Source organism: Pocillopora verrucosa, chromosome 7 (genome assembly GCF_036669915.1).
Source record: "Pocillopora verrucosa isolate sample1 chromosome 7, ASM3666991v2, whole genome shotgun sequence".
Lineage (NCBI taxonomy): Eukaryota > Metazoa > Cnidaria > Anthozoa > Scleractinia > Pocilloporidae > Pocillopora > Pocillopora verrucosa.
This window is the reverse complement of record NC_089318.1, coordinates 20,876,492-20,897,669: the sequence shown is the minus strand read 5'-3', so window position 1 is coordinate 20,897,669 and position 21,178 is coordinate 20,876,492. Positions and strand designations below refer to the sequence as shown.

Below are 21,178 nucleotides of genomic sequence, written 5' to 3'. Positions count from 1 at the left end.
TATTTTGACCTAAGTGATACAATGTGATATAGAAACAACACCATCATATGTTTGTAAAGACATATTTTTTGTGATGCCACCCAGCAGATGAAAGTCCGCAATACTTGTACATTAAGGGGCATAGCCTTGATTTTCCTGACAAGTTCATTGAAATGGTTAAATATTATGACAGAACTAAGAAACGTAACTCTGTTTTGTCATAATTGATACAAAATCGCTAGCAGATCGATCGGTGTTATCCAGAAACCTTGTTAGATTTATTTCCTAGAAGGGCTGTTAGGTCATTTGCAAACAACTCCACCTTAATCTGTTACTTATCTATTCTGTTCTGCTACGTTTTGAAGTCCTTAACATCGAAATATCTTAGTTTAACTTCACAAAAACGAAAGCGGAATCAAGTTATTTGCAACGAAGCTCCTTGTTCCCTCCAAACCATTTTAAGATCGGAAGGAGACCAGACAGCTAGTTCGGATCGAAGCCAGTGGCGCCTGGTCAGTTTTCAGTTTGATTGAAATGATAACTGACTAATTTGTGAATGGCAGCCTGATTCAATGTAATTAAATCGCAGAGCCCTCTAAACCTAAATTATTCCTATAAAATGAGTTAGAACCAATATTTATTTCAGTTTTGTTTCCTTCGATACATTCTGACACTCAGCTTCATAAATATTTACTTGTTTTAAATGAATTTGTATATGCAAGTGTCATTAAGAGTGATTGTAAGTAAAAATCTAAGAAATCGTGGCCACGGTCAAAAAATCGATTTCGCTCATACTTTGTCAGTTTGAAGGCCTAGGTAAGTAACTGAAGGATATGAGGTTAGTTTTTTGAAATATTCCATATAACGGCAGAAAACCACGAAAAACGGTCACCCTACCGGAAGCTCGGATTTCACCTGGCGGAAACTCGAAATTTTACACTTTTCAGCTAAATCTTTCTTAAGTATAATTGAATACATTGATTCTTCCTTAGTCAAACCATGGGAATTATTTTTATCTCTGCTTATTTGTGAGCGAATCGAGACCCGATTAAGAAGACACACTTTTCTCATTTACGGGAAGGTGTAAAATAATCCAAACTCAGCGACGAAAAAAGCTGACCGGTAGTTCTTCAAATCTTCTGATATTATAATCAAAGACAGTTCAGTCATTGATTTTTAGGTCTACGGTTTTAAATCTTTAGGATCTAGTAGCACTTTTGCATGAACGCCGATCAAAATTCGATAAAATTCCAATTGAGCGCCTTTGAAATCTACAACTCCACATAACAATGCACTATTGAATAAATTAACTCCTCGGCCAAAGTTTGTACATAAAACATGAGGGTTTTACTTTCTTAGCGGTTTGAACCCTTTAAAAATATATATTGATGTTAAATATTGTCTACACAGGTAAAACAAACTATGAAACACCAAAATTGCCACGAGCTGAAATTAAATCTCACAGACTCGCTCCCTAATCTGTGTCACGCACGAGCGACTTCGTTACAATTAGTACAGTAACAAACAGATATTTACATCTGTTAATTTACAATAAGTCTTATTTTAAAATATCTTACTCAACGATGTGCCAGGTTCCCAGTTAACTTGCTGAAGTAAAAATAAAAGAAAATATCATAATAGCAATTCAAACTGAAACGATAAGAATTGATTTTATTAAGAATGAGAAGCGTTATGCCGTCGATAGCCAATCAGAAGTACCTGTTCTCACGAAAATTGCATCGTTCTTTAAATAAATAAATCGAATTATCTTTATCTGTGAAACATTGCATCTAAAACCAGAGTTTATTGTCGGGGAACTTCATAGAACAGCGATGTCTTGCTCGTTCTTGAATATTGTTGGTGGGATTTGCGGCGCAGACGAACGCACAAGTTCTTCAACTTCCGTCACGCCTCTCACGCGGTGTAACAGGGATATCAAAAATCACAAAAAGTCGTTGAAATTTTCCGGAATTGAAACGGAGGTAGAATTAATTTTGGCGAGATGTGGAAGTTTCAAAAGCCGGCGAATTTATCGGATATGGCTATCTGTCCGGTTCATCGTGCCAAGTTAGGTTTAGGTTGGCGAAGGACGGGTAATCTTTGCACCATCCCGGAAGTTGTTTCTGGTCACTGCAAGGAGCTTATAAGATAAGATAAGATAAGAGACCAAAGCAGCTGACTGGTCTGTTGAGGAGACAAAAGAGCTCTACGCCTAAGCTTCTCGTTTTGAAAGACTGAAAGGAGCTTCCAACAAAGTACGCACAGCAATTTGGAATGAGATTTTCGAGGAATTCAAGGACAGCTGTGATGAAAATGAGCGTACTTTCCCAAAAGTGAAGAAAAGACAGCAAAATTTGAAATACGAATTCAAGCAGCATAAGCTCAAAGCACGCAAAACTGGTGAAGAGGGCCTGAATGACATCAAGGAGAACTCTCCTTATTACAGTATCTTTTATCAAACTATGGGCAACCGAGACAGCGTAGACACCGCCCAGATGGAAATTGAAAGTTCTTCATTCATACTAAGTACCTTCATACCTTCAACAAGTGCTGGTGTGAAACGCGGCCGCAGTGATGTGCGTGGTGAGGAATCACGGAAGAAGAAACGTGGAAAAGTGACGAAGCTAATGCCACAGATGACTGAAATGTATTCAAAGAAATGTGGGAGAAAAGTCTTCATTAAGAAAATAAACGTTTTGAAAAGTCAATGAAAATGTTCCAAGAAAATCAGCGTCTCTGTTGTCCGGATTTAAAGATTTAATGAAGGATTTGATGAAGGAATAGAGCTAGCAAATATCTGTTCATTTACAGTTCACTTTCTTTCCCTGAGAATTTGGCATTTGATTTTTACCGCCGTTTATTAATTTCATGCTAAAAAAACAGGCAACGATTGTCCATTTGATATTATGATTGTTCATTCGTTTATGTTTGATGCTTGATAAACTCAATTTGTAATAGGTCATTAAAGCTTACACATTTCCTGTTTATTACACTTTTTGCCCATTTTTAAAAGTCGTTAATTACAAAAGTTGTAAAACACACGGTCCGCTGTGACCTGGCCATAATAAAGAAACCCAAAAAAATGAACGAATTCAACAGCAAACAAATCAACCAATTTTTGTTTTCGTTTCCCTTCGAACAAAGACAAGCAATTTCAACCTTTGTACGGGATAACTTACTGATATCTAATTCGAATTAAATAATTACAAGTTATCCCACACAAAGTTCTTTAGTGCTTTCCTTAATTCTGTGCCGCCCTCGCGCAATGGTCCTTCATTATCGTTGTCAGAATCACTGTCATCTGAATCGCTATCGCTGCAATCGTACAAGTCGCTGTGATGGACACAAATGTTATGTGAAACACATGCAGTAAGAACAGTTTACTGAGTGTTCTGGTTTGCTGCTCAACTTCCTCTAATAGTAACCGCCAGCGTCTCTTGAGCGTGCCAAATACCCTTTCAACAACAGATCTTGCAGCACTAAGCTTTTCGTTAAATCCACGTTCATCTGGTGTAAGATGCCCTCTACTAGGATAAGGTTTAACAAGCCATTTCAACAGTGGATACGCGCTGTCTCCTATAATAACAGGGTGAATTTCTGTTCCACTGACAACTTTCTTTGATGATGTTAAAGTTGTTCGTTTCTCCTAAATGAAAAAGGCCACTTAATCTTAACACCCTGGCATCGTGTGTGCTTCCAAGATACCCGAAGCTAACACGAATAAATTTTTTGAAAATTTTTTGTATTGAAATAGTCCTCGTGGTTATCTGGAGGAGCATTTATTTCGATGTAACGACCTTCTATAGCGCCAACAATTTGCGGAATCCCGTATTACTCTTCAAACTCATCCAAAAGTTCCTCTAACTCTTATCTTGTTATTGGAATCTTATTAATTATATACTGGTCTTTTAGTTGTAGAAGAGAACGTTCGAATTCGGCATAGATAGTTCTAGCGGTGGACATCCCAGGTCCAAATTGCAGTCCGTAGCTTTTGAAGCTGTCCCCCGATGCTAGCCTCCACAGCGCTACTCCAACTCTTACTTCGACGCTTACAGGTGAACGCTTCTCGTATGCATTCTTCTATAAGCCCTACGATGATTTCTTTGCCGAAAACTGCATTGTCGCACCGTTCTACAGTAATACACAAGATGCCACTTGTTGCTTTATGTTGCTGCCAAGTACTCGTTAACAACGAAGTATTAATGCATTTCTTGTAATGTTAAAACTCTTTGGGCTAAAGTAACATCAAAATAAATAGGAAACTATAAAAAACCTTTTTCCTTTGCAAAGGCCTCATGATTTTGCTGGCGAGCAATCGTATTTGTGATATGCATGGCCGATTTTACCGCGAAAAATGATTGACGGCTTGACCGCTTCAAGTGACATACTTTGTCATCAGGTGTGAATGTCTGATTAAAATTAACTATGGTCGATTTTGTATATGTTTTCGATGGCTGGAGGAAATGATCTTGAGGAGTCATTTGTGCTTGGCCAAGGACGAATTCAGATACCATCATTAGCATGTTTATTTGATTTTGTTATCTGGAATGAATGATTTACGGAGGTAAGTTTATATGATGCGATCTACTAACGTCGAATATAAGTCAAGTCGAAGGAACAGTTTTGGTCTCGGTCCGCATTTTTGCCAACAAATAAACTCATACCGCTTAAAAAGATAATAATACGGACCACGTGCAAAGCTGGCAATTGTTTCTCGAATGTTGCGCGTGTTAAATATTCAATAGTGACATCTCATTTAATCTACATACATGTCTACTTTTATTACATTGGTAAAATCTGTACAGACATCACACCAACCAACTCGCGCGCAAAGTGAGAAGACTATCTGAAGGCTTCAAATTACGTTACGATCGACTTTCATTAAGAAGTGGGCCAGGAACGTTCCACAATAGTGGAAATAATCGTGAAAGCTGATCGCGGAAAAGTGATTGCGTGACGCTTTGTAAGTTGTAAGATGACATGTTACCACATACCAGACGTAAACACTCTATAGATTGTCAGTCTGCACTTTGTACCCACTCTGCGGTCTGTCGTCTACATTTTTTACCTAGTCGGCATTTTGTACTAACAGGTATCCGTGGCACAAATACAGTTTACTTTTGGTTACAGTTATTCGCACAACACACACAATCTACCACAAAACACCTGTGTGTGAGTTAATTCGACATTTTCGTTCTTTTCCACGTTAATACTCCTCTTTCCTTTTGTAAGAATGTCGATATCACTTACAATGTTTCAAGTAATCCACACCCCCCAAAAAAACTCTTGCATGCAGAGCATTCTTATGCTCATTTGCGTAACGATAAAGGTAATTTAAAAGGCTTCCCAACAAACTTTGAAACATTATTTTTACAACTACCTGTCACAGACTGACACCAGTCAATTAGAGAGCGCATAAGAAAAAAAAATGCAAGTACACTTTTGAAAAAAAACAACGGAACTAGTTTGGCAAGGACTGTCACGACAATGTTTTCTTCAAAAAGAGTCAATGATCTTACACAAGGGGATTTAATGTGGCTTTTTCTCATTGAATTTTTTCTGTTTCTGTTCTGCAATTTACGGTACAAATGTCTAAATTGAACGGACTTGGAAAGACTCCCCGAAAGCGTATTTCAGGTATGTACAGCTTAAAAATTAATAAGCTAAGAATCCTAAAAATAAACATTGTTTTCCTCCATGTCGCACCAATCACTGAATTCTTAAATAAAAGAAAAAAATGTATAAATACCTTTTCTCAACCCACGGCTTTTCGGTCTAAGGGGAAAAAGCCATTCTGACTTTAACTTATTCCCTGTGAAAATAATTACCCGATTTCACGGCAGAAACAATGAATAGGAACTACAGCTCACTTGTTCTTCTTATTCAGCTTCAGCAATGTAACTAAAACTCTAGGCGTCACAAAGGTTGGAGGGTCGTTGAACATTAATCAAGGGACGTAGGATCCAATATGAGTTATTCCACTTCTGTTTGATAATGTCAAACTAAAATACAAACAAAAGGCGAATTTAAGTGACACGAAATTACTAAGGCCGCGAACAACAGTTGCATTAACTGAAAAATACACGAGCGCAAGATAAAACTAACAATAAACAATAATCAAGGTACAACTCAAACGAAACGGAACTAAAGGAATACAAAGCTATGCTTAATTAAAGATTGTCCTCTCTGTACGCCTAAGAATCGTTGGAACTTAACGCAGTGAAATTTCCAAGAATAATCTTTGGTTGCACAACTTTTCAATAACAAGTCATTACAACTAATAAGCTAGAGGAGAAAATCTCCCTCAAACCTATCAGAAATATTACCATAATTTTAGCCAAAATATACTCACAAGCTAACACTTATTGCATGCACCTTCCAAAGCAAATCGAATCAAACATGACAAGCTTCGCTCAAGAAAAAAATTCTCACCAGAAAGCGTAAAATGGTCCATAGGCTTGTCAACGTAAAGCGAGAGGACTCAATTAGCAAGTGAAAGAGGTGTTTGGCTTCGAACACGAAATTAATTATAGTTGCAGGATCCGCGCGGCTTGCGCGTTGACGAGTGCTACTTAAATTTAGGACTCTTCCGCCTGTTAATACTGTGTGACGTGACTACCAAGTAACTCTCTTACAGCTAATAATTGTTAGGCGGATCTCAAATCCGCCTTAGATTAATTTGCATAATTTTTTCAGGTTGGCAAAGCTCGTCAAGTGATAATAATTGTAACGACGCAAAAAAGAAGCTACACGTAAGCGATCGAGGCGAAGCAAAGCGGTAAAAAACCAGTCCAAGGGACTTAAACAGACAAAATAAATCTGAACTCAACTTAATTAAACAGAAGCAAACAAAACCTGAACTGACGCAGAACTAAACGAGAAATAACAAAAAAATTAATTGAACAAAATATAAATAAAACTTAACATACCAAAGAAAGCAAACATTAAAAAAACAAATGGAACAAAAACTACGAAGACGCGAAAACTTAGCTAAGCAAAAAGCGAAATACAAGTGCAAAGGCAATTACGTGTAGTGGGAAATACTGGCGCCTACAATAACAGAAAATTCATTTCATCAAAAGGCGGGTGCAGGTATAGTAAAAATGGTATCTGGTCAATTCGCCACCACAATAAACTCCCCACCACAAAACTCGCCATCACTTGAGAGTCAAATCGCTAGCTTAAACCTTAAGAGTAGCCTGTCATCCGAAACTTACATCAAATGAAGTCTAAATTGTAGTAGTATATTGCAAAATGGGAAAGGGACTAAGAAGTTAAGTATGGCTTCTCAATTATGGAACGTTAACCGTTAAATGAAATATATTGTTGATATCACAAAGATTATGATCAGTTTGTGTAAAGCGAAACCAGAGTGATTTTTGCCGAGTGATATTAGCCAAGTGATTTCCGCCGATTTTTATGAAGTCGTGTGAATCTTACGTCGAATAAAAGCTAAAAAGTGGTGATAAATTGCGACAAAAAGTGCGTAAGAATAGCCAATTCGATTGCCGAAAACATAAAAATGCGCTTAACAAAGGAAATACAATGGCGGAAGGAAGCAATAATTAGAACTCCCTCGCTATCAACGCTTTGCAATGATGATCTGTAAAATATAAAAATGTGGGACTATAGGAGTTTACAATCAGAATTACAAAGAACACCATCCGCGATCTATCACGGCATAGATTGCAATACCTTCGTAAATGCTCCTCGATACATCCTTGGCAAAAATGGTGGCCACGAGTAATTCTCGGATCTTTCATCGGCCACCGACATATTCCACTTTACAAACTTCCGTTTACTGGCTCTACGAATTCATCGTCATAACCAGAAGGTAAGCAAGGCTCTGGAGTAACTTCCGCCATTATCATCAGCTGAAATAAGGAGTGTTTGGAAGGAGAAACTTCATATAGATAATGGAGATAGTACGCGCACTATCTTTGGTCAACTGGTGAGTTGAACTGAGATGCACATGCAAAACCGTTGTGACGTCGTTCTTTCGAAATAGCCGCAAAGTGGTTTCAAGAACAAATAAAATTTATTAGAAATGGAGAAAATTTTACCAAATTTTGATTGCATGTTGAGATATCTTTTCCCCCCTGAGTCCAAGGGAAAATTTTCAAGGAAATTTGTGCATTTAGTTACTACGATAAAGTCCCCTTCGAGACAATCTGCATAATGTTTATAGCAAAATTTTCACGAAAACGTACGTCAAGCTCTGTGCCATATTCTCTATTTGTCTAAAAGCAATATCACAGCCAATCGGTTGCCTTATTTTGGCTTTCAAATTTTTTATTAAGTGAATTTTGATTGGTCTATGCGTTGTACGATCTGCAATGTGACTGGCTAGTTGGAAATGCCATCTTCCTGAGCATGTATTAAGAAAATATACATAAATCAAGAGGTAAATTAACTTATGACATTTTATTGGAGAGAAATATTTCATAAAAGTGTTCGGCGTTTGCACAACTTTCTCGAACTCTCCTAATTCCCCTTCGTGTTTAAAAGAAACCCCTTTTTTACAAGCAAAACTATTTGAATGTAATTGATATTTTATTTTACAAATACATCCAGCAGCTGAAACTTACCAGCAGCTTCATTACCGTGAGAGAAAAAAGAAAAAAATAAAAAACTAAGACATACTCTGACACATGCTAACGATAATTTTAAGCAAAACCTCCGAGAATGTACCGAGGAGCATTTACGAAGATATTTGAACGCAAAAAATCAACTTCTGTGCTGTGATAGATCACGGATGGTGTTCTCAGTAACTGTTATTGTAAACTCCTATAGTTCCACATTTGCGGTAACAAACTCTTGCACGTTCTACAGTAATCTGAAATCTTTTTAGATCACCATCGCAAAGTGTTTATTGCTTTCTTCCGTCAAAATTGGCTATTGTTACGCACTTTTGTCGCAGTTTACTGCTACTGTTTAGCCTTTATTCGACCTAAGTTTCATACGATTTCATAAACATCAGCGAAAAGCACTTGGCTAATATCACTAGGCAAAAATCACTTGGCTAATATTACTCGGCGGAAATCACTCTGGTTTCGCTTTACGCAAACTGATCAAAATCTTCGTGATATCAACATATTATTTCATTTAACGGTTAACATTCCATAATGTACTACAATATACTACTACAATTTAGATTTCATTCGTTATGTCTCATATCACAGGCCTCTTTTAACGCTTAGGCTGGCGATTTGACTCACAAGTGGTGGTGAGTTTTTTGTGGACGATAATTTACCTTTTACTTTTCCATCAGACGTGGTTTTATTTGAAAATCTACGCGCTTAACGCCCTGAAAATACCTGATAAGATACATCACTGTACGCACGCAGAGCTAGTTTGATTATTCCGTGCCGGAACGCTTCCTGTTTAATTCTTCGCATCTACTTTAGCGGTAGCGCAATATCAACTCGCAAAAAAATGCATAGAAACGCTTCACGACTTTGGAAAGTTTAACAACAAAATCGCCGAAGCCGAAGTTCGCACTCGGGTAGTGGGTTGTTTACTCCATGTCTGAACTTTCGCGGTCTGTTTACATCAAAAGTCACGTGACACTACACGTCTAAAGCCTGAGAGGTGAATTGACCGTATGCCATTTTTAATAATCTGCCCCCGCCTTTTGATGATACAAATTCTTTCTTCAGTTATCGTTTAGTTCTGCGTCAGTTCAGGTTTCGTTTGCTTTTATTTAAGTTGAGTTCAGGTTTATTGTTGTGTTTTTCTATAAGTTTACAGATTATACACGTTTCTTATACTTGTCAAGATACTGATATCTACGGAGCGGTCATCATTTTTCACCTTGGGAGGAGGGGGAGGGGGGGGAGTGGGGTGATATGAGGTCAGAGGATTTGGTGGTTTCCAGATAAATTTATGTGATTCCACCGAGAGGCTAACCCTCTTTAGTTTTCTTCTAATTCCCCCCTCATTATCAATCCGGCTTTTTAGCCCAGCTCGCTCCCCTATTTTACTCTGTTCACGTAGACTCACTTTTGTTTCTACCCTCGCTCTTATCTCACAGATAGACAATTTGGACTCAGCAACAGTTCAGCTATCATCGATCCTGGCCACAACACAGAGTAACCTAGATAGCCTGAATGATACACAGATCAACAGTATACTGGAGGTACCGGTTAAGGTTAAAGTTTATCGCCGTTTTTACAGAAGTAGTTTTACAAGCAACCTTGAACCATTTATACGAATGTAAATTAACTGAAAACGCCGAATAATTGACTGCCACGGTCGTTGACTAGAAGTATTAAAGAAGATTTTTTTGGTTCTGATTTCGTCTTCTCTTGGACATACATTCTCCATCGCTGGTTGTGGAAAGGGTTAGTTAAAAAGTTTTAGAACATTCCACCCCCTCCCCCCCCCAATCTTTGAGCCGATCTTTTTTTTTTGAACAACAATTTTCGGGATTTTTCATTCAAAGGAATTTTAAGATAATAGCATTTGAGGTTACATAATACAATTCGTAATGGTACTTTCAATATTTTCGAAAGAAGAAATGCTGATATTTGGATTATTTTTGAAATTTCAATTCGCAAGTCTGTAACGAAGAAGTAAACGACTGCAGTACTGAGCGATTATTTACAAATTCTCCCAATAGATTTATGGGACCTATCAGTGTTGATAAAAACTGCTATGATTAAAATTACTTAGAAAATGTTCTCTTTAGTTTCAGGGTCACCTGTCGTCCATGGAAGCACGTTTGAACTCTACCGATGAAGATCTAAAATCTTCCACTGGCAACTTACAAAACAAAATTGAAGAGCTTAATACAAGTTTTGCAGGCCAGGTATGCAACTTAGAAAGACATGTACAGAGCAAAAATATAAAAAAGTCGCTTAAGTTATGTTTACTGATAAACTTGATAAGTATATAGGACCTCAATAGTGTGGACTTAAAATAGTGCTATGTACCAAGCAAAGATAATTTGTTTGTTGTATCTTACTTTAGATAATCAGGGCCCAGGTTCCTTGAATTCGCTGATGTTTTTAGGCAGAGATTTCATGACCTTCACATAATCGGAACAAACAGATAAATATGAGAACAACTACAACAACAAAACACAGTCTTCGGTGTCAAACGGTTTGTGTGCTGTTTATTGTGAAGAGAGCGTCCAAATACAGGAAGATAGCATGAAGCTTAACAGTACATAAATGAAAAAAAGAGACTTTAAAATTCTTTTTTGTCTTTTTATGCTATAAAAAAGCATAAGCATTGTGTGTTATATACCTTTTAGTACCCCAGACATCTAGTAAAGTTGCAGAATTTCTTACAGGTACAGGATTTTTCAATATTAATCATGCTTGAATTCATTATTTTCGTTGGGTCAACAGCCTTAGCCAACCATTACTGCAGTCAATTGGCAGTCTAACGAAACAAAGGAAAGCTTTAATAATTTCAAGATGAACACTGAAAATTCTCTTATACTGGTAAGCTTGCAGATGAGCCCTTTTACTTTTGTAATGTGTGAACGCATTAGGTTCAAGTTTGAGATGATGGCGGATAGTGATTTTGAAAATTTTATTATGAAAATGACAATAAGAATTATGACAAGGAAAACATAGAGGGGATCAGGAAAAGCACTTGTTATAGAAATGGTGACAGCTGCTAATATGGTGGCAAAGATATCGATTTTCAGTTATCAATGAAGACAAGACAGCGAAGATAACATGAGCTGACTAACGAAAAAAAAAAGGGTTCTTAAGTTTTCACGAGTTTCTCATACTTCCTTGTTAACTTCATTTCAAGCAAACGGAAGAAAAGCTGTGATAAAGGAATCAACAACACATTTTATGATCTGAACAACTCCTCTTTTCATTATGTGATATTTTTATAAAGAACCAATTTTTACTTTTAGAATGCCAAGGCCATTCCTAAAGTTGATCCTATGTAAAAAAAAAAGCATTCAGAGGCTTCAGATGATAGCAAAGCTTCGCTTAGAAACCTATGGCGCGGCTGTATGAGCATTGAAAACTAAATAATTTAAATAATGAATCATATTAAACTGTTCACCTGAACAAACAGACGTCAACAATCCTAGCTTTAAAATATTCCACAACAGAATGGTGGCAAAAAAAAACTTGAATTGGTGTAAAAATGTAAATCACACTTTAGCTCTGATCATGCTCAATTGTGTTTTTACCGCAGGTGAATAACGGGCTCAATAACTTAGAGAAAACGGTGAACTCAACGAAGGACGAATTAGCTTCAAGGATTGCAAGTGCAGACCTTTGGGTGAGAGAAAGCGTTATCCTTTGCAATTTTTAAATATAAAGAAATCACGATTTTTCATGAGCCGACCTTGAGTCATTTACCTACCCATGGTGGAAATGATTAATTCTTGTGAAAACGGTTTTTGAGTGGGTGTCGAAAGAAATCCAACATTCCTTGAGTTTGATGTAACCTTTAGCTTGCGTCGGGTACTTGAACGTACAATAATGAGACAACTAAAACGAAGCACGACTTGGTCAGTTCTTCATGCTAGAGACTAACCCTAAGGAGAGGGTAAATATCGTTAAGATTTTAGTCCTAGTTCATGAATCGTACATACAGCAATCAACCATCGTAGGCTATATTTGTTGATTCGGAACATATACGACAACTGAATCAAAGTCCAGTCGACCAAACTCGTATGATACCGGGCAGTACTTAAAACGCCTCAAAATCCCACACCGTAGCATTGCAATTTGGAAGGTTGCATACTTATTGCACTTGTAATCTGAATCGTTATGTTAAACAGCTCAACAGCACCACCGAAAGACTTGATCAAGAAGACGTCAGCATAAAATCCCTTATTAACGACATCAACGCAACTTTGTCTTTGAAGGTATTAGAAGTTACCGAAATAATCTTTTTTTTTATATCAGAGTCTTTTTCTCTCTCTCTCTTTTTTTTTTTTTAATTTATTTTTTATTTTTTTATTTCCCTATTTATTATTTTTTTTTTTTGGCGTTTTTCCTTTTTGTTTTGTTTTTTTTCTTTTCTGGCTTGTGTGTTTGTTTTAGCTTGTTTGTTAAATTATGGAGTTAAATTCTTATGTTTCTCTTCCAGGTAGAGAATGTGAGTAAGCTACAGGGCCCCGTTGGACCACGCGGTTTTAACGGCTCTCAAGGACCGGTTGAACCAGCCGGACCTCAGGGATTCAATGGAACACAGGGTCCCCAGGGGGTGATAGGTCCACAGGGTTCTAACGAATCACAAGGGTCACCGGGATCAGATGGACTCCAAGGAGCCGCGGGACCCTCAGGACCCCCTGGAGAAGGAGACTTTTCACAATGTGAGTTCATGACTAGCACGGACACAGGATCCCAGACTGCTTTCCAAGGCAACACTCTTCCAGCTGCAACTAAAGTCATCCTAACTGAACCAACTGTAAGTAAAATGAAATACGAGACCTTATAAACTCGACAATGTGAAAAAAAATAGATAAAAAATCTCATCACGCATATCTCAAAAGCGTGATGATGAATTTAATTCGATGATAAAATCCAATATTACTGTAAAAAGAAATACAAAACAAAAGATAGATGCAAAATTTCAATTGTGTTGTTAGCAAAAGCTGAATTATATCAAACAATAATGCTTTTTGAACAAGAAAACGTCACATTCATAGATAAAGGCTCGCCTATCCGAGCAGTTCTGTTCCACGCAGCCATTCCTCAAATGAAAATGAAGAGAAAAGTGCTTTACGAAGTACGCTCAACAGCATACCAGCATGACATCATTTAGATATGATTTTGTTTTATCTCCCTTTTTCAACCATTATACAGGATAAAAGAATAGTTGGTGTCACATGCTCAACAGACTTCGCCCAACTGTATATCTTGGAAGCTGAGATTGCTCCATCTACAAACAACCAAGTGTACCGCTGTGAGTGCTATGGAAATCAAGGAAGTGTTGGGACAATCAAAAGTATTCAATGCTTTATGCATTATTGGTTATGTCCCTTAACAACATAAAAGTGACACGCCATCTATTACCTTATGTGACGAAGAAAATGCATTGTACTTCAGGATGGGGTCGGGCGATACTTGCTAAATAAGCAAAAAAAATGCAAAATGTCAGTAGTTAATGAAACTGATGTTCTTTTTCATTTATCGAAATTAAAGATGCAGTTGCGTTTTCACCTGGTGTTCTTCTCTCTTAGAAAGAGAAATGTTTTGTAAATATCATATAGTGAGAGTATTCAAACGAATTTACTTTCCCAGACTTGATTGTAGCTGTGAATTTTTTTAAAATCACTCTTGTTACAACATACCCAATTAGTCTCGCCACTCAGTCCGACAACCATCATAAATTGTGCTCTATATTTCTGTTGTATGAAAACTTATGAAAACGTTGAGTACAAAATGATCTTTCATATAGCTCAAGACTTGATTTGCAGTCATTAATAAACGCCTGTAAATGGTGATCCGGTCTCTCCATAATGATAAATTAAAAAGTGGCGGAGACGAAAAAATGGCAGAGAGGCGAATAATTTTCCTTAAAACATCAAAACCATACCCTCATTCCCAAAGTCTAAACATCGATTCTTCGCACTGTCCTACAAACTTTGTAATTATCTTACTATGTAATTATAGAAACTTGGCGAACAATCTAACAATATCCACGACATTCAATTGTTGAATATTCTTCTTTTTGTTTATAGCATTTCAATAAAATATTTAAAAGGCTGTTTTCGAATTTTATTTTTTGGTCACTCCTGGGAGTAACATGGATGGGGTCGAAGGCTTTATTGGTCATGATGATGAGAACCACTCAGATCAGTATGAGTATTAGAGGTTTTGCACCTATTGTTTTTTAAGTTGAACCGATCCAGCAGTTGCTTGACTAAATATAATTCACATCGCAGTTTCTAGCTTTTACTTCTGTACTCGTCTGGCAGCTAAATAAAGAAATGAACTAGTATAATTGGGTATTAAGGCTTTTAGACTTTTCACTTTCCGTTAAATAGCTTCGAAATATTTTTGTGCGAGACGAAAAAATTTCCAGCGCTGGAATTCAGCTGTGTGTACCGGTCATCAATAGTCAGGAAAGCCAAATGTTCCAATGATTTCAACAGAGTAAAGACCGTACAAAAGCCGCTCTTTTGGTTAATTAAAGTTTGTAAGGCCTGTCGGAAAACAGCTACCTATTTCGACATTGGCTTACGATGAACTTTTTGCTGTCACGTTTTAAATCTTAAGCTTCCTTTCCTCATCTCTGCGTTTGACCTTAATGTGTTTGATAAGCAATTGCCGCCGTAAAAAAATTTTATGAGTGCATTAAGTTAACAAGTTAATCCACAAAATCTTATAAAAACGAGCCAAATCAATACTTTTGACGTACATTTATGGAGGCACACAAGTATTAGTGAGCTTAACTGGGATCAACACGAAATGGCATGCAAAGCATCACAAAGCAATTTTTTCTTGTTAATGAGATTACACAAACAAGTAAAGTACACATGGGGTCATAGACAGCGTAACGTTTAAGATTAATGAAACGTTGTTTCGGGTGCATCTATCGACCTAAAATGCATGTTCAGCAAAAAAAGGAATAGTTCTTAAGGAAAACCACATCAGCCGACATTGTGACTGAAACTTGAAACAAAAACAGGTTTGCAATGGATGTTCATGAAGGACCGATGTTTGTTAACCCAACTTTCGACGATTGGATTTACGAAAACAGCATTCCACCATCGCCTTCGAATTTTTCGCGTCCATTGCCGTACCGCGCGGAAGTCACTGCTCCTACTGGAACGAGGAATTCTCGCCAGGCACAATATGAGAGTAAAGCACAAGGCAAGAGGAAACCTCCTGTGCGATCAAACCGGTCACAGTTGACCCTCTTGACTCTTGTGTGCTTGGTGTCTTTCGTAATATTTGTGATGATCCTTATGATATTCGTTGGAGGAGTATTGAAGGGTTGTAGCTGTCCTGTAAACGAAGGTTAGCACATTATTTTCTTGCCTAAAAGCCGTATGAGCTGCATGTCTCATTCCTGTGATTGTCGAAATTTCAGGTTTAAGTGTTTTCTGTATTTGAAGCATTCTTCATCTGGTTTGGAGTTAAGCTAAATAGCATTATAGAATTTTTTTTTTAATCAAAAAAATGTATTTGCGTATAGTAATTAGAGACGGGCTACTAAAACATATGGTCTTGCTTGAACGTTCATTTGTACAGTCATTTTTTATTTTAATAATGATAGCTTGCATTTAAATTCATAAACCAGTCAGTTTTCGTGATCTGTCTTAAAGTCTTGCCAATGCATGCGTAGAAATTTTTGCCCGTAACTCTTCATACAGAAAATCGGTAAGATTCAGAGAACGTTCATTTAGACTTCAGTGGGGATGAATTCCTCATAAACAATTTCGAAAGCAGACATACACGGTAGCAGTCACATTATGCATTTTAAACTTCAGGGTCCAATTGTTCAAAGAGAGGATAACGCTATCCGATGGATAAATCGCTATCCAGTGGATAAGTGTTCACAAAACGTACGATGCTGTCTACAAGAAAGAGATTAATTCAGTGGATAGCGTTATCAACCCTTCAAAATACCGGGGCCAGTGCTTGAGTTTAGTCTATGCACAAGCAGAAACGATTTGCATCTTGTACCAAAAATTTGTGACCAATTTTTTTTTAAGGTTTTATCTCTCTAGTCAAATGATGTAGTTTAAACTTTGATCCTACTACTCTAAGGTAGCGAGTGTCTATGCTCTAATTTAGGTAACTTAACTAAAATAGATGAAGGTATCTAGAAATAATTAAATGATTCGTGCAAATTATATCATCTTCCCACTTATTTATACCGTGACTACAAACTTTAATACACTGTCAAAAAGAGAAGCTGCGAGAATAGCAAAATATATTATTCATACAGATAACGTTAAATACATAGCACTTAGCAACAAAGAAATGGAAAGCATATATCAGATTGTCATGTATTAAGATCGTACAAAGTGGCATTCCGGTCTTGGGTGTGAAAGTTCGAACAATACTCATAGAGATCTGAAAGAACATCCTTAGTAAATGCTAATGGCAGCTTTAATTACTGACATAATAAAAAAAATATGAATTATTTACCTGATTTACTGAGAAGTAAATTAATAAAGTCAGAAAGTTGAAAACTCAAGCCAATGTGAGCAGATAGGACCTAAATTCAGGCCCCACCTCTTGGTCTGCCTTTTCTGGATAAATCTGAACAGTGTGAACCAAAGAAAAATGATAATGAAGATAAAAAAAACTTGCATGACATTGACTCTAATCGTCTCTTTTTTTTATGCAAATCTGGCTCATTCCGTTAATGATTTTAGCAAACATCACGGCGTAGTGGTTACAAGACCGATGGCGGCGTTTGCGGTCGGATCAGTGGAAGAATTATACTTAAAGTCGAGTTTTCTCTTCAAAGAATCTAATTACCTGCGTTCTTAAGACTGAAATTAAAAAAATAGCTCTAAGTAATTAAGAACTACTGCATTTTTAAAGTCTATGACTCAGTGCCGGGCTTAAGTCGAATCGAAATGATCTGGCCCCGGTTGTTGGAAGATCGGATAACGCTATCCACTGGATAAATCTTTATCCGGTGGATAATGCTATACGTTTTGCTATCACTTATCCGCTGGATAGCGATTTATCTGTTGGATAGCGTTATCCACCCTTTATACAACTGGGCCCTGGAGGTTAATGGCAAAGTTCAATGTGCGCTTGTTTTGTAAAAAGGACTGTTATCATTTTCCAACCATAGCTAGTGTACTTGATATTATATACAGAATCCCCTGATCTGGTCAGAACTAATGTAAGTTGATTCTTATTCACATGTGGATCAAATATGAATGTTGTTACAAGAGGGTCTCAATGGCGTGACAGCTTTTACAGCTTATAGTTAAAATTTTTGCCATTTTACTGCCAACAGTTAGTCCGAAATGGCATTGAAGATAGGAAAAATTATTGACTTTTACGACTAAAGGTTAAAGTTTTTCCGGCAATTTTGTACCACTAACGGCGAAATTATTTTGCTGTTGTACGGCTAGTTACAACGGTTCACCCAATTGAGAATCTCTTATAACTTCACTCAGTAAGTACGCACACTGTAAGGACTGCTAAATTAAAAATTTGTTTAAAATGAAATCCTCCCCCTCCATTTGAACGCAAAGATATAATAAATATTTTACTAAGATCGCAGTCGTTTCTATATTTTGCGCTCGGATTTATAACCCTCGTGTCTGGGCCATAAATCCGAGCGCAAAAAATCGGTCTATGACTTACTAGACGAACCTCAAATCGGTTAGTCACCAGAATTATTTTATTCAAGTAAGCAGCCGCCGGTGCAATACTGAAGACCCAATCGATAGTAAAACATGTCCGTTCGGTTAAACCATGATTCTTGTGTCGTTTTTGTCTTTCAAAAGCTAAACAGCAGCACAGAAAGACTTTTCCAAGAAGATGCCATCATCAGGAATCTGATTGACGTTATCAACATCACTATATCCTTGAAGGTATCAAACTATGATTCTTTGATCACTTCTAGGGAACCTTAAAGAAAGCGTGGCAAAACCACGATCGATCTATTTCTGGTGCAAAAAGAAATCAAAGTGCTCTGTGAGCAAACTCGTGAATTGACACGTAGTTTAATGTTAGGTAATTTTGTGGTTGATTGTCATATCTAGAGTACGAGCAGTAGTTCAGTGTTCGCTAATGTAGCAAATAAACAAAGTAAAGTTGGGATAAGAAGGCATTACAATTGAAATGATCATGCTATTACATTTGACAAGGGTGGGTGATGTCGTGTTTTAAACGTATATCATTTTTGTTTCTGGTTCAAAAGAAAAGGTTGGAAGTAAATGTGGGTGGAAAGTGAAATTTACTGTCTATCATTGTAAATATTAGAAGATCAAGGCAATACTGTCTTAATGAAACATTAACGATTCCCTCTTTATTAAATGAGACAAACGGGAACGAGTTTTGAGTGATATAACTAAGCCAAGACTGCCACCGTCATTTTGGATCTCCGCCTGGGTAGATTTTAGTCACGTGCTAGGCAACGTATAATCAAGAACAAGATAGAATTTCATTTCAGGCCTATTTATCAATTTTGTGGTGTATAACTTTCGCATTTTAGTACGTAATATTTATTTTGAATCTTCAAATTGTCTTGAAACTTAAAAGAAAATTGTTCCTTAAGAATTCACTGAAAATCGGTAGCTAAAATTGTTTGTTTAGGTGTTATTTGATTTTCGTGTTAACTTGTAATTTCGTCAGTCGCCGGCATCTTTTGTTGCTTCACACAGGAAAAACACACGATACGAAACGTAATGATCGATTTTTTCCTCAGTCTCACGCCATAACAGAAAAAGCTTTTGCACATCTGTAAACTTCGAGCGCTTCGCAGTAAATGATATTTTCAATGAATCTTCGGATTGTTTTCAAGTTCAAGGATTGTAAATTACAATTTTGTGAAAAGCGAAGGTTGATCTGTTATTTCAGTGTGAATCCTTGCATGCCTGCCAGTCGCTGGCGCCGCTTGTTGAAACTAAAACGAACCAAAAAAAAACCCTTTTAAGATTATCATTGGCTTCTTTTTCACCTCACCACTATTCTTAGCAACAAAGGTCGCCATTTCGTTCGTTTATTGCTCACCAAAAACTATCAAATGCACTCAAAAGCCTTAAGTCGAAAAAAAGTTTACAGGAATCGACCAATCGAGCGAGCGAGTGCCATTCTCCACATTATATCTACAACTCGCTCTTGCGCATGCGCGCAATTTACGAGTTAAAAAAGAACCTTCAAGATCACATTTGCTCTTTTCCCTGTGGACACTATAAGGACACCCTTAAATGACAATGATTGCCTGTTCAAAGTGATCATCATGGGATGGCGAGACTCCCGGTGGTCAGATTAAGAGGGTTATAGTACCATAATATTACTATCAATTATATTTTTTTTTCTTGTAGAAGGTTATGGTGCAAATACTCAGTCAGCCAAATTAAAATGCAAAGCATGATGAGGCAATCCGTAACCGTAAATAAACTACCTCTCAGTAAATGAGTGCTCTGAATCCTAAAGGTTCCCTCAAGATGATATGGAACATAATTTTCTATCAGAAGTTATGAGGACTTTCCCATCTTTGTTTTCGATTTTTCATATTATTCTTATTGTGGTCGTCGTTGTCTCAACGAGGATCACCCTGTCAATAATGCCCTTTTGAAATGGCTTATTAAATGTGATAAAATGCATGTATACCATCAAAAAGTACTTTTAATGGAGATATATGTGTATTTTTCAGCTAGAAAATGTGAGTGAGCTCCAAGGCCCCGTCGGACAACGCGGTTTTAATAGGCAAGGACCTGTTGGACCAGCTGGACCACGAGGATTTAATGGAACAAAGGGTATTTAGGGGGTAATAGGTTCACAGGGTATAAACGGTTCACAAGGACCACTAGGGCCACAGGGACCCAACGGGGCAGGAATCTTCTCCCAGTGTGAACACAAGACCAAGAAATTGACTGGAAGGCAAGCCCCAATCACCAGCAACAGTTTACTGATCCCAACTGTTATCCTGGGTGAACCAAGTGTAAGTAAATTTAAAAAAAGGAGATTCAAAACTATCATTGATGACAAAGTGTTTAGGGCTGGTTGTCCAACTTCTTTGCCTAATCTTAACGCAGATGAATTCCTGAGTCCTTAAATATAACTGACGCAAAATGCCAACATTGAATCATACATGCTTACATGATTGGACTCTGCAAGTACGTTGAATGTAAACTTAGGTCGAGCTTCTTCATTTCAGTTTATTTCTCTCCTTAACAAAAAAAAAAATTCTTCATAAAGCAAAAAAAGAAAAGAAAAGAAAGGAATGGATGAAAAATATAAGAAATGTGATGAAAATAAACATGACCGGTTGAATATGTATTTCCCCTTTAATCAGTCTTACAATCCAACTTTACTTTTTATTCCAGGGTACGAAGATAGTTGGTGTCTCATGCACAACAGACTATGCTCAGCTTTATCTGCTCTCGACCGAAATAGACCCATCTAAGAATAATTAGTTGCTCTACTACTGCAACTGTTATGGTCATCATGGACGCCCTAGCTTCTATTCAGTGCGTCATGCATTACTGGGAATGTCCGTTGACCACATGAACCGAACCTTTCTGTAACCTGAGCTCATGCAGCGCCCAAACCATTAGCCCTGTTCA

General features: G+C 37.2%; 1 protein-coding gene and 1 long non-coding RNA gene across 2 annotated transcripts in view; both read left to right on the top strand.

The window, feature by feature from the left end:
- LOC131796209 (collectin-12) overlaps window positions 1–21,178 on the top strand; it is a 91,208-nt gene that overhangs the window by 27,997 nt on the left and 42,033 nt on the right. The window lies entirely within an intron of this gene.
- LOC131799340 (uncharacterized) lies at window positions 15,522–21,002 on the top strand. The gene is made up of 3 exons (XR_009341379.2): window positions 15,522–15,929; window positions 18,392–18,478; window positions 20,266–21,002. It is a non-coding gene; the product is annotated as an uncharacterized lncRNA (long non-coding RNA).